General features: G+C 34.7%; 1 pseudogene; it reads right to left on the bottom strand.

Annotated features, from left to right (window-relative positions):
• Positions 1 to 380: 380 nt before the first annotated feature.
• On the bottom strand, positions 381 to 6005 carry LOC131168997 (protein argonaute 16-like; annotated as a pseudogene).
• Positions 6006 to 7303: the final 1298 nt, after the last annotated feature.

Raw genomic sequence — 7303 nt, 5'->3', positions numbered from 1 at the left:
AAACTTGACCATTGCCATCCCTAATCTCGCCCCAAAGCATTCTAATTAATATGAATCGAATGAATGAAGTTTTGGACCTATAAACCTTTGTGGCAAAATTTTGGGCAAACCAACTTTCATTTGGGAAATGCCAGGTCACTATCATTTTCCTTACATTGAAAACATCAAAACGAGACCATCTGGTACATTTTTCACCGTAAAAGATCTCTAAGGCGTGATCATAGCGAGTTTGTGAACCCTTCCTATCATCTTTTTAATTAAATAAAAATAAACACACTCTCTATTTATCATGATCTTCACGTAGATACTTCATTTTAGAGAAATGTCATTGGTACCAACGATTATAAAATATTATATTTTAGTTATTAAAAGAAACAGGATAAGCTTTAAGGAAACTTTATTATAGTACTGTCAGAAAGCATTCAGCTCCACAGGAAACAGTAGTAGTAAGCCTTAGCACACTGGCAGCTATAGCCAACAAACGCAAAACTACTATATTAGGAAGAACAATCAGCAGCACATCAGCAGAAGAACATCGAACTAGCAACATTCTCGTGCAACCTAGGCAGCTCTGGAACTGGACCCTGTCCTGAAGAGATTTCAGACAAATTATCCTCAAACTTCATAAACTGCCCCATCTGTCGTGCAGCAAGGTTAGCATAACGCAAAGGAGCCACTGCAGGAAATACAACAACAACATTGTTAAGGCACTACGAATTATCTTGTTGAGTATTGAAATGTGCAGTAAAATTACCTGTTCTGATAGCGGTAGTACTCCTTTGGTTCCTGAAAAATAAGTAAATCCAATCAAATGATCATGAGGATGAAAAATTTTGCATTCAAATGATGGATGAGAAGGAATTCGAGCTTGAAAGCTTACACATAAGAAAGAGCATGGATAAGATTTTGCAACTCATCAGGAGAGAATCCAATCTCATCAAGCAAGATATGATAGTGTGCAGGCCTTGAAGTTCCCTATCATAATGCAGAAAAATAAAAATAATGCATACGCGTTTGATTCGTTATTAAGAAAACCGAGGTTATGCTCGCAGGTGTATCAGATCAAGCATCACTGTGTGTGTGATAGAGAGAGGAGGCAGAATACTTACAGTCATGCTTGCATGAGCGCACAAGTAAAAATCATAGTTTCTGGGATGCACAATCTCTGTATCTACAACGGTCCCTGTGAAATTTTGTGGGGTATTGCATCATGAAAAACAAAGAAATGAAAAAACATAAAAATAAAACAACTCTGCAGACTAACTGACCAGAAGGAACATTTTCAGGGCTAATATCTTGAAATAGCTTAGTGTGGCGATCCTTCTGAGCAACAATTACCGTGAACTTGGGAATGTCTACCTCACTTTTAAAATGATCCTGATAGGCCTGTAAAACAAGAAAGTTCATCAACTTGAAAATAACAACAATTGGAAAATTCATTTTATATCTCCCCTTATCAGCAGGTCCTACAGCAGCCCACAAACTTTACAATGGAGCAAAAAGAACAAGTACAGTACTACAATAGGCACAAATCTGTAGCAGAACCTTTAGGATCTGCTCCACTTCAACGTTCAAAACCTTACTGAACTGTGACTCAGCCACTCCATTCCTGAAAGCATCAAGTCGAAGTTCATCAACCAAAAGAATCCAGCAGTAGGAAACAAGTATATTCAAATAAATCCCAAATATATCTTATCTACCATAATTAAGTTCTAATTGGCTGTTAATAATGCAAATAATTAAACAGTTTAAATAGAAAGAAAAAGATAATTTTAACAAGTAGAATAATCTTGTTCGCACCCATTAATTGTGCTTACAGGTGCAACATTAGATCTCATTGTTAAATGCGCAATCAAGAATGACAATTCTAAGCCTCATATTTACTTTCTTCAGGTCCTTCAAAGAGAATTTTGAATGAAAGGCACCGATTGAATATTGATAGGTGAGGCATTCTCAGGGCCACTGCCAAGTGTTGTTATCCCACCAAGGCATTGCCCTATGATGGAAAATAAACAAATTGGCAGCAATCCATGTGTCACTCAAATTTTCTAGAACCTAGACATTTGGAAAATTTCCCAAAAAATAAACAAATTAGAAGTCAAAATATAATTAACATAATGCAGTGATACCTGAAAACAATAATGTGCTTTGGTTTGTTTCCATTGCTTGTGTGACAGAAGTCCTCTAGCAGCTTCCTGCAACAGTGAACAATTCCTCAACTCAGATGAGTGATAGAATCAGGAAAACAACAATTCTTTGCAATGTTTATGTACAATATTGATTATGGGACTATCTGATGAAATTAAAGACAGTTTTGCTGTTACCAGAAACCATTATTTCAATGGATCCAAGGATGTAAATAAGGCTTCAAAGGTTGATAATCTGACAAATGTGATGGAAATCTATTTACTACATTACCTCATCATACCATCATCCTTCCCATTAGCTAAAGGGTTGTATAGAGCATCAATCATCTCCTCCTTAGGAGATTGAGCTCTTACAGAAGCTCTATACCTTGAAATATGTGGCCAATATAGAGATCCGACAACCTGAAAATAGCAACATTATCAATACTGAGCATGAAAAAATTCATTAGAATTCAAATTTTACCGCGGCTACTGATGGTATATCTGATCGGCCAGGAAAGCCAAGAGACACGCCCATGCCCAAAATCATTGTAGGAGTATCTTTTATGAGGGGTATTTTCATGGAATCCTCAATTGCCAACAGAGAATTAATTCCTCCAAGCTATAATAAAAGACACAACTTTAACTCAATGTCTCATCTAAAGGATAAACAAATAGAGATACTTCATGGTCCTATTTTCAAGAAATACCTTAGAATTGATCTTAAGAAGTACATTGGTAAGATACCGATCATTAATCGTGGATGGGTAAATGCACTGTGTAACAATGCCAAAATCACAAAGACATTTCTTCTTCCATGGTCCTGGGAGTGCAAGAGAACATATTTGTCAAGTAATTTCAATGAGTTACCCTAAGAAATGTAATACAGAGACAGATGATTAATATACCATAAATGTCAGATTTCTTCTCTGGCAAGACGCACAAAATAAACTGGGTATCTTTCAGAAGCTTAGCTCTGTTCAGCATCTCAAACATATTTTCTACTCTATCAAGAGGTTTGTCTCCTCTAGATTTTGGGTCCTCCCATATTGGGGTACGTGGGCTTTCAATTTGCTTCAAGGACGCATATATAGAACAGGCATATGAGCCATAGAAACAGAATTTACAAAGGTAAAGATTGAAAATAATAATGTAATTCAAGAACATACTATGCCCATTCTCCTTCCACAGCTTATGAGATCATGGAAGATTTTATCAGTATAGCAGGGAGCAGAAAAGTTAACCACAGCCCATCGATCAATGCAAGTGGTTTTGAAAAGAGTCTGCAATTGGAGAAGATTTAAATAACATTAGACGTAATAGATGACAAATGAAATATAAAATCAGCAAAGTTCAGCCAAAATAGAGAGTCACAGTACCTTGTGATTGAAGTTCCACCGACCATTCCTGGGGAAAAAGTCTTCCTTGTTTCCTACCCTCAACTGCGTATTACATGCAGATGCATTTTATCAATTTAAATGCACAGAGAGAATCACAGATGGGGTGCGGAACAAGAAAAAGAAAGATTTACCGTTGGAGTTTCAAGTACGCGACTGTCAACTTGCATCATTTGTCTTTCTATAGAAACACCACTTGCAGAAAGCAAAGAATCATCATCGCAACGGTAGTTTCTCACAGCCTGCCAAATGATACAAATGCTTTTACATTAGTTAAGGCCACATAAAAATAGCATACAGATAAAAGAAGACTTACATCAATCACAGTTCGTTTTCTATCTTGAGGGTTTTGTCTAGAACTTGCAACCAAAGATGCTCTTAGAGTTGGGAATAGAGCTTTTGCATAACGCTGGAGCGGAACAAGCGTACAAAGCTGCAACACAGGGAAAAGCATAGGAAGTAAGACAAGATTAAAGCAACACAAGCTAAAAATAAGAATGTTGCGTAAGAAAATTCAGCATACCTCTATTGGCAGATAGATTGGTTGTTTAGTATTGCCAACATCAAGGCAAGGCAGACATGCAGAGTCAGTGAGTTCTATGCCACAGTGTTTAGTAAAATACTCATACACTGTTATCTTCACAACCTGCGGCTCACCATTTGCACAATCATGGCTTCTCACTTTCATTGAAAAACTAGGAAATGAGAGCAAAGTTAGAGGTTCACAATGGATACAAAACGAAGAGTGACAATTCAAAGAAGGAAAAGGCACAGATGGCAAAGAACCGCTTACTATTGCTCCTTGCAGACCTTTTGGCTCAAGCCTATAATTTTATATTCCTTGTTACGGTGCCTTGGCTTAACCCTCAAATTTTTCAACATACTTTTGGCCTGTAGATCAACATATAAATCAATTTTCAACAACACAAAACTATGCTGGATTTTGCGGATGCAGTTTAGCAACTTATTACCTTCACCCAGTCAATACAGCATGGATCCTGTACATTCTGATTAGCTTTCAGAAAATCAATCACTGGTCCAGGGGTTAGGAACATCGTCATAGTCACATCTGGAGCACACCGGAAAGAAGAAGAATGGCAGACATCAATGAATAAGCAGCAACAAATTAAAAACACAGAAATTACAAGTACAACACAACACAACACAACATTCTACTCAAACCAAATTTTGATTTAAACAAAAAAATAAAAACTTAATACCCATATTAAGAGACAAGCCACCCTGAGTGGTACGGAAGCTGGAATGGTATCCCTAACTCCTGTTACACCTCCTCCGACATCAGTGAAGTTCTTTGGATCGTCATGAAAGAATGTCTGCCTTAACGGAAGCCACCGGCTTTGCCTGTTCTTCAAGATACTATCCAGCACTCTTAAAGCATCTCGAGTATTATTATTTGTCTCATTTCCATGGAGAGACAGAGCAAGGGAATTTAAAGGGATTTTCGCAGCATAAACTATTTCCACTTTAAAAGTCTCTGACCGCAAACGACGTTTAGACCTCTCACAAGTTACCGCAAAGCTACGACCACCATCAGCGTTGCAACTTCCATTATCATGCAAAGAAAGTTTAATTCAACACAAGTTAATTCCAGCATAAAACACTCCAACACGCAAATCATAGAAGTGGATGGAAAATTCACATACCGTTTTGCAATTGATTCCTTAGGAACTACAGTGAACTCCATCCAGGACTGTGGCAGACGAACCAATGAATAGAGGGTTTTCTCACCATCATATGCGAAGCTTTTACCAGCTAGTTCACATGAGTACGTCTGGCAAAGCCTATCAATTATTTTTCGCTTTTCATCAACAACTCTGTTATCTTCGGCAGTAATAGAAACCTGCAACATTGTAAGGCATAAGGCATATATATATATTGAAATACCAGAAACAAAGCAGACAATAAGCAGAAAACCACTGGGTGAACATACACTATACTGGTAAAACACGACATCTGTGACATTGACAGAAACTTTGAAGTGGTTGCTGAGCAATGGCATGGGATGCCCGCTACTTCCAAACCCAGGCCTGGCTATGATAGAACGTTTCGTTGGTTTTGGACAGGATCCACCAGCTTCTTCCATCTTGCAATCAAAACAGAAACGATCATCTCATAAGTGACTTATCAGCTTCCCAAAATATAGATGGATTCATACCAAAAATGCTTGTTATTACAGAAATGAAAACACAGATTGACACAGAAATACAACCAAAATCAGAGTATCAGAGACCAATTAAGAAAAAAAAATAGACGCTAAACACAAGACTATCAAAGACTCATTCAAGCAGAAAGCTAGAAAGCACAAATAATACTGGGGAATGGATGATTATTTACTGAGAGTGAAGGCAGTGTGTATTTGGCTTCTCTGGTCTTCAGTGGTCACCAAGAGAGTGAAGACAATGGAGGAAAGAAGAATACAGAGCGTGCTGCGTTTAAGGAATCGCGTGTATTTATAGATACGTTGCGGGCGATTCACTGTCCATTCATGCATACTTTCCATTAAAAAATGGGCGGATTCACTGTCCTTCGCTCCATGCCGTACATGGATATTAATTCACATCGTAAAGAAACTGCTTTTTTGGTTGTAATCCTGAGGGCTAATTATTTGAATATACTGAAAGAATTTAAAAAATATTGCTCTCTTAAATATATATATAAATTATTATCGACAGGTGTTGAGTGTAGTGCAAGGTTAAGGAGAGCATTATTTTTATGATGCTATGCAAATATACAATCTTTGATAACTTGTACCCACAATTTACCACCCAATCAGTAAAGGATTATAAAAAAATGCATATGATTGCTTATGTGAATAATAGATAGATTAATAATATTTTTTATTTTTTTATTTTTATTTATTAATTTTTTAATTTATTTTATTACTTCTTATAAAATTTTATATTTAATTGAAGTTAAATATAAGTAGATTCAGAATTTTAAATTTATATGAACTCTAAAATTAACAATTTTAGATTTATATAAATTTTAAAATTAATTTAAATAATAAAAATATAATTGTAATTAATTTTAAAAATGAAAGGTAATTTGAATAAAGTCAATAGTCTTTCTTTCATATATTTATAGATAATATAAATATAGATTACCTTAGCAAAAGAAGATTTTTTAATCAAGGCGAGCTAGTATAATATTACCGGTGCACAGATGGTAGGAAACTTTTGAATCGGTCTAATTGGAGATTTTCTAAAATTCTTCATCTACTTATATTTAACTTCAATTAAATATAAAATTTTATAAGAAGTAATTAAAAAATTAAAAATTAAAAAATATTATTAATATATCTATTATTTACAAAAATATTAAAAAACATGTTTATAGCGACAAATATACAAGTCCTTAAGGGTGAATTTAAAAAAATTTCAAATCAAATGAAATCAAAATTCATGAGGTTGGATCATCAACTCCAAAAATTCCAATTCCAACTAGGGTTTAATTACAAAGAGCAAAAAGCAAAATAAAAGGCTCTATTTATTCCATAGAAAATAATTTTTATATAAAAATTTTTTTAACAAAATTATTCATAAAATATTTTTTATTATTTAATTGCAACATTAAAAAATAATATGTGTTTACACTATGCATATATAAGTGTTTTCGTATTTTAATAAGATTATCAAAATCTTTTCCTTAAAAATAATTTAATTTTCTCTCTAAAAAATACTTTTCCATTAACTCATTTTCTGAATATCGAAAACGCTCAAAATAAAAAAAAAAAATATTTTAAAAAATATTTTATCACAA

The sequence above is a fragment of the Hevea brasiliensis genome, chromosome 10 (assembly GCF_030052815.1).
Source record: "Hevea brasiliensis isolate MT/VB/25A 57/8 chromosome 10, ASM3005281v1, whole genome shotgun sequence".
NCBI classification, from domain to species: domain Eukaryota; kingdom Viridiplantae; phylum Streptophyta; class Magnoliopsida; order Malpighiales; family Euphorbiaceae; genus Hevea; species Hevea brasiliensis.
This window is presented reverse-complemented; position numbering and strand designations above follow the sequence as displayed.